The sequence below is a fragment of the Mixophyes fleayi genome, chromosome 6, assembly GCF_038048845.1.
Source record: "Mixophyes fleayi isolate aMixFle1 chromosome 6, aMixFle1.hap1, whole genome shotgun sequence".
Classification (NCBI taxonomy): Eukaryota; Metazoa; Chordata; class Amphibia; order Anura; family Limnodynastidae; genus Mixophyes; species Mixophyes fleayi.
This window is the reverse complement of record NC_134407.1, coordinates 166,239,391-166,246,721: the sequence shown is the minus strand read 5'-3', so window position 1 is coordinate 166,246,721 and position 7,331 is coordinate 166,239,391.

The window sequence follows — 7,331 nt, the reverse complement described above, 5'->3', positions numbered from 1 at the left end:
AAAAATACTGAACTTCAGACTCATGCATACGGTTGCCTTACTAAATTTTCAAAAGTATTTATTCCGAGACAGACAATTTTACGTAAGTAACATGACGCTCAAATAGCAAGTCATCCGAGAGTTAAGTCTTTTGATTTAATAAGCAGATATTATTGATTGTCTCAAATTCGTAAAGTGAGCTACCAATGTATACAAACTTGTTCAGTGTGTTCGAGAACTTATCTTGTCTCGGGGGTATAACACAATTTGTGGAGTGGTGGACTAATTTACAAAAGATTGCACATTTTGAAAAGGTGACCTTCTGCAGCACACACTGCAAACTTGTTTGTAAAGCATATTTTTCTTATTCGCGAGTGTCCTAGATCCATAGCTTCGGATAAAGGTACTCAATTTCAAGCACATTTCTCAAGAGCATTCTGTAAAGCATTATTTTTTTCTCTGTATATCATCTGCAAACTTATTGACAAACTGAAAGGATCAACCAGTGCCTGGAACAATGTTTAAGAAGTTATGTAGAGTTTCAGCAAAATGACTGGATAAAGCTAAATCCTTTAGTCAAATTTTCTTAAAATAATGCAGGACATGGATAAAATTAAGGGTCCGTTATTCTCCAATTATGGATACCATCCCTGACCAGTACTTGTTATGATTTCTGAATCTATAGTAGTAGCTTACAATTTGGTGAAATTTCAGATGTGGTCTTAAATATGCCTAAAAACAGTACAAGCAACAGGCAGATAAACATTGTAGAGGAGCCAATATATAGTCTTGTTTAAAGTAATTTAAATTCTGTACACCCCACCGCCAAATCAAGATTCAGGGGCATGAGGAATTTGTTGTGGAAAAGATTTTAGATGCCTGAATTAGACATGGAGGTGCCTCATCAAGAGGAAAGGCTAAACATTGGACGAACGTTCATGGGAGCTGGTTGACAATATCCATGCTCCCAGGTTGATTCAAGGCTTTGATAAGAAGAATTCTGATAAGCCTGTCAATCTTTGAGGAGAGGATCCGTGTCATGAACTGTGTCAGATGTGATGGCATCTGAAACTCAGAGGGATAGAGTGACTTACATAGCTAAGAAAACACAATATGAGAAGCTTGCTAGAAGTTATGAGGTACAGACATTTGCTAGATTGGCAGGTGGTCAAAGCACCTGTGGCTACAAGATCTGATAAGTGCAAGGATGCCTGGCCAGATTTTTTAGTCTACCTGACCAGTGTCCAACATGTTACCTATGTTCTTGTGTATTGACCCGGATTTGTTTGATATCCCATTCTGATCCTGCTATTTGTTCTGACCACCACTTGCATTTTGACCTATTTGTTCCTTGTAATAACCGCTGATCATCATCTCTGCTTGGTAATTGTTTATGCCTAATTATTCTAATGTGCAGTGGACGCTGAGTCTATGTCCATTGTGTTACCTGATTTCTTGCTGTTTCCATCGTCCCTGCCCCAGCGCTGTACTCAATGAATCTGAATGCTGCACTCAATGAATCTGAATGCTACAAAGAACATTCTTGCTAATCGCTGATGTGGCGTAATCACTAAGCCTGACATCTTGCTGCTCACACAGCCACTGTTCTGGTGCTTTAATCCATAATGCTTCAAAGAACATTCTTGCTAATTGTTTCTGATGTGGAGTGCACTGTTCACCTGTATCCAGACTTAATGCTGCTGTCTTGGATTGCATGAGTTTGCTGTGCTTGTTATTGATTGATTTATGATGAAGCAAGTTTCTGATTGTTTTCAAAGCTTTGAATGTTCACCATTTGTATAACCTGTTCTTCAGCTTTGTATGCCAGTCTTAATGATTTTGAGCTCAGGACACTTCCTGCTGGATCCAGATGCTATAACTACTACATGTATTTGTTCTCAGAACTTTGCTATTGCACACAGTTCCGTTACTACAAATTTCTTTTGGAACTGCGACTTTAGCCTCTACTATGGGCCTAGTTGTAGTTTCTCCCAGAATTCTCTTGGAAATGTATTTGAAAGCCGCCTGCTGCTATTTCTTCCTATGAGCATTTAGCTAATTATTGATTGATGTCACTACTTATGGGTCAAGCTGTCTTGAGCTTTCCTTGCAACCTGACTTAGATCTGCACTTTCCTGTGATAGCTGAAGATATTGTTACATGTATTCCTGCTATCACTGATACTGGATATTAAGAGTAGGAGGTCACCAGCCACTGGGATCTGAATTTGCATACATATTGCCTATAAGTCCTGACAATTACTTAATAGGTGATCATGAACTCTGTGCCATTAAATTCACAGTGAAGGAATGGGGATGCCGGATGGAAGAGCATTTCAGTCAATCAACATTTTTACTGACCACAAAAATATTCTGTGCCAAATTTGAGATTACATAGCCAAGTAACCTTTCATATCTGCCGTATCTCTTTCTCCAGCTATGGGGCTAGTCAAAGTTGAGCCGGCAGTGGGGCATGCTTCTATGGAAAATCACCCGAAGCAGAATGAAATATAAACAGACGCGAGGTCTATTTATATAGTAGGTGGTTTCTATAGAACAGGCTTGGCTAACCTGTGGCACGCCAGGTGTTGAGAAACTACAAGTCCCAGCATACCCTTAAAAAAATTAGCTGCTATACATGGGCAAAGCATGCTGGGGCTTGCAATTTCACAACACCTGGAGTGCCACAGGTTAGCCAAGCCTGCCATAGAAGATCAAAGTACTGTCGTTCTTAATGTTTTTTTATTTTGCCAAGCTGAATCCTTTGGATTATTTGGGGGTCTTTTAGACTGAAGAAAAGAAGATTATTTTAAGAACATGGAATATTTTTTATGGGTTCATTTTTTTGGACTACTCCAGGACCTTGGATGTGATTTTTTTGGACACCTAAAGGACTTGTGGAATATTATGGGGTTTTTAATGGTTGGTTTCAAGCATTATTGGATTAAAAGCTTACAAGTTTGGATTGTTTACAAATAAAGACATCAAATGGTAAGATGGGGATTTATTATTTTTAATAGGTATATGTGGGTTGTGTTTTATTTAAAATTTACTTTGTGGGACTGGCTCAGCGGGCCCTGTGTGTCAGGGCATGCTGGCACTTGTGATTCTTCAAGTGCCAGCATATCCTGGGTATGCTGGTGTAGTTCTACAAGCACCAGCATGCCCAGCCTGATAATGGCAACCGGGGGTGGCTGGGACTTGTAGTTCCATAAAATAAAATGGTAATTTCTACTTTATTACCCTACACCCACTGCTCCAGGGACGTAGGAAGAGCCCCAGTTCTTTCAGCACAGGGCTGGGTCTCCCCAGAGGCAGTGCACTTTTTTTTTTTGCAGACCCCACTCCTTAGAGAATTCCACACTGTGCTGAACTGCCTGCGGTTGCTTTGTCATTCTGTCAGGGGGACCCTCTGCTATAGTGCCAACAGCCCCGGCTGGTTTGCCTAGTGCTGGTTTTCATGAAATCGTGGGGACCCCATGCATTTTTTTCTCCTGATATCGCAGCAACCAGCAGTAGGCTGACAGCACTAGGGATAATAGCATTAGGAAGGGTGGTAACAACAGGAATTTTTTTTTAAAAATCAAATTTTTACACTGTACTAGAGCTAGTGGGTCAGGTGGCTGTAATGCTGCCTGATCCGCTGGCTTTGTAGGCGCTGACAGGTATATATGTACATGCTGCTGTCCTGTGTAGTAGAGCAGCCCTGCGCTCTAAATCAACAGAGCACAGATCTGTGCATGACATCCGTGCTTTGATGATTTCGGGTGCATGGAAAGCCTTCTTCCGTGCATTTAATACTGAGCCCAGGTTGCGCTGAGAATGCGTGCCCTAATGAATTAGGCCTGTTATGACTAAGATCAAAGATAAGCTTAAGAATAAGCCAAAGTCTTCACATCTTTCCTGAAAGGAGGAACATTGAGATTTAAGTAAATCTAGACCACAGAGATGTTTGGTTCTGTGGAATAGTTAGGCTGGTGTGTTGTTTTGATTTGGGGATTCGGCTTCAAATTGGATGTTAATTCTTTTATTACCTTATCTGCTTGCACATCTTCTTTTTCAGCTATAATGTTTGAAGTTTCTGTCAATATTTGTTATATATGTAGCCTAATATGTATTAAAATACAGGATAAAAACACATATTGCATATAAATTAGGAATCTTTATTCCCAATGTGTCACAGACATATTTTGTGTAGAATAATTACAAGCCAAATAGGCAATTCATGGTGCAGAACTGAAAATAATAATTTAATGAATCATTAAAATTTCATACAATTTTGAAAGAGAGGAACAGGTTTATCTGTATATAAGCACTGCGTACAGTGCTCATTTATGGCACTAGTACATCCACTGTATAGATCCGCAAACCCATAAGTGCCTATCGGATGGTCTTTGAATCACTTCCGCTCAAACTCTGACTGCCAGAAACTGTAATAGAGCAAGTCATCCTACGTGTTTTATTACCAATACTCCAACACCTTCCTGTGTTCTCCATTTGGCTTGTGATTATTGTACAGGGTATATGCCTGGCATGTGTTGGGGATAAAGACTCCTAAGATCTCTCCTTCTTTGTTTAATCTATTTTCGACAGTTTGATCCTTTCCGGTTGTGAATCTTGGGTTTCCAGTTCCACTTTCCCCCCAAAAAATATGAAACAAAATAATAAAATTAAAAGTGTAAAATTATTTTAATTGTAATCCACTCAGAGAAAGTAATTTAATTAAATAAGAAAAGCCTTTTTTCAATAAATATCCCCTATTGCCACCCTAAGATGGCCATAGCAAAAGGAGGACTGGAGCGGTATAAGTACCTGTCATAATCAGATTTATCTAGAGAAAGAAGGTGGTGTGAAATTCAGGGAAGGGTAGACATGGGTTTGAAATTGTAAATCAGGATAGAGCTGGGGAGGAGCTTAGAGTTCAAAAAGACTTCTGTTTTTTGTGGGTGGGGTGATCAATGCTGGAGAAGCTGGCCAATTTAATAGATAGATCGCCTTGGTTAGATTTATGCTAGCCATTGCTAGGGCGTAAGTGGATGTTTAATTTTGAATCCTGTTTGCCATTCTGACAATAAAACTGAAAGCCATTATTCCAGAAATACCAGAAATATTTTGTAAACATGTCCTTGGAGATTTCAGTGTCACAAGTGGTGTCAACATGGGATGCTTAGGAAAACCAGTTTACGCTTCCCAGCCTGTTAAACACACAAGATGGATGAAATGTTAAAGGGCCTGTTGCAAGATGTTGCTACACAGAAAGCACAAGTATTGCAATAAAGCTCAGGAGGAGATTTAGGTGGTAAAGAGGCCCTGGCTTATTATCATTTAGAGTGGGAGATTCTGGGTAGGGATGGAATTACAGCTGCGAGTAGAGCTCAACAATTCATTGACTGTTGGTTTAACAGGGAGAAACTAGTTACATGGTTGAATTAAAGTTGTTAAGAAATGACAATAGCCTAAAATAGTTTCACCAATGTGAATCATCAAGCTTCTAGTGATTGATCGCTTTACCCGAGGTCTTAACGGAACAGAGTGGTTATGCAAATTGACCCACAAACAGTTAATAAAGTCAACACGGTTGTGGTTGATGTGGGGCTATGTAGCAGACAAGGACACTGGCTGCAGGAATGCTGCATTTAGATGCAGTAGTCTATCTTTCATTTCACAGAGTGACAAGCATAGTTGATGCAAGTTCACTAAAAAGCAGTCAGGTGATCGCAGACATCATACTTGAACTCCCAAACAGCATTTAAAGCTGCTCTGCCTGTCATTCCCTGCAGAGTATCAGTTTTGCTGTTCAGAGCTCTTGATCGTGTTGTCTTGACTACTTATCCGCTGTTTATTGACCCGACTTGCTGCTGTTTTCGTGAGACTTGGTCCCTTACTTTGTACTGCGCTGACAGATTGGTTTTGACCTATTACTCTGCCTGCTGATTCTGTTTTTGTGTTACCTGCATCCTGCTTGGCTTGTCTGACCATTCTGCCTTCTGAGCTACTACATCTAGTGCACTACCCACCACGCTACGGGTCGGATCGGTTAACCACAATCAAATTACTACACACAGCCACATCTATCCCTACTAGTGAATACTGTTAGTAAATTACTGGCTGTGCCAATCATAGCTGGTGTTGTGTCCACAACCTGTCCTGATACGGGTGACCGTGATGGTGGACTGGATGCCCTCTTCATTGCCGGTTTGCTTAAAAGGCAGGGAGGACTTAGCCTTCCTATAGGCTAGAGCGTTTGTGCTGCTGCATCATCATCTATTTATATAGTGCCACTAATTCCGCAGCGCTGTACAGAGAACTCACTCACATCAGTCTCTCTCCCTTTGGTGCTTACAGTCTAAACTTCCTAACACACAGGCAGAGAGAGAGAGACTAGGGTCAATAGCAGCCAATTAACCTACTAGTATGTTTTTGTAGTGGGAGGAAACTGTAGCACCAGTAGGAAACCTATACAAACACGGGCAGAACATACAAACTTCACACAGATAAGGCCATGGTCGGGAATTGAATTCATTGCCCCAGTGCTGTGAGGCAGAAGTACTAACCACTAAACCACTGTGGTGTATTACCTAACCTGCTTCTGTGGATACTCTGTCTGCCTTTGATTGATTCCTCTTGTGACCCCTTGCTTGTTTCTGGACCCTGCCTGTACGCTGATTGGACAGACCCTTGGCTCTATCTTTTGAATTACTCCTGCTTGCTGCCAGTCCTGACCATTTGGCCTGTCTGTGACTATCCAACTAGCTTCTGACCCACGTCTTCTGGCCTGTCTTGGTTATTTGTATTCTGTGCCACTGGTTCCTCTGCCACCTACTTTCACTACATTAGGGCTGAGTCCTGGGGACATCCAAATACCTGTGAGTGCACCTAACATCTCTGTGGGAAATGAGGCTGCTATAAGTGAAGTCCTCTACCACCAATTCTGCAAGTTTTTGTCAGTTTCCGATAAGCCTTAACAAAATTACACTTTAATAGATCCCTGAAACATAAGAAAAGCAATAGCACAGTAAAAAGACAGGGATGTACTCATGTCCTATCTAATGTTTGCAGTACAGGAGGTACCCAAAGCTTCTACCGGATTAAGCCCTTTTGAATTGCTGGATGGGACACAGACAAGAGGAATGTTGGATATGTTAAAATAGGATTGGGAGCAACAGACACCAAGGGGAACAAACCTGGTGCATTTTGTAGCCCATATGCAAGAGAGGTTACTTATGATAGCCCCTGCTGTAGTGCAACAACATAAAAACGAAAAATGCAGATGCTTTGTCAAGAAAAGGTGCGTTACATCCGACTTGGTTCTGCTAGGAAGAGGGAAGTGTGAAAAAGTGAGTGAACATGGGT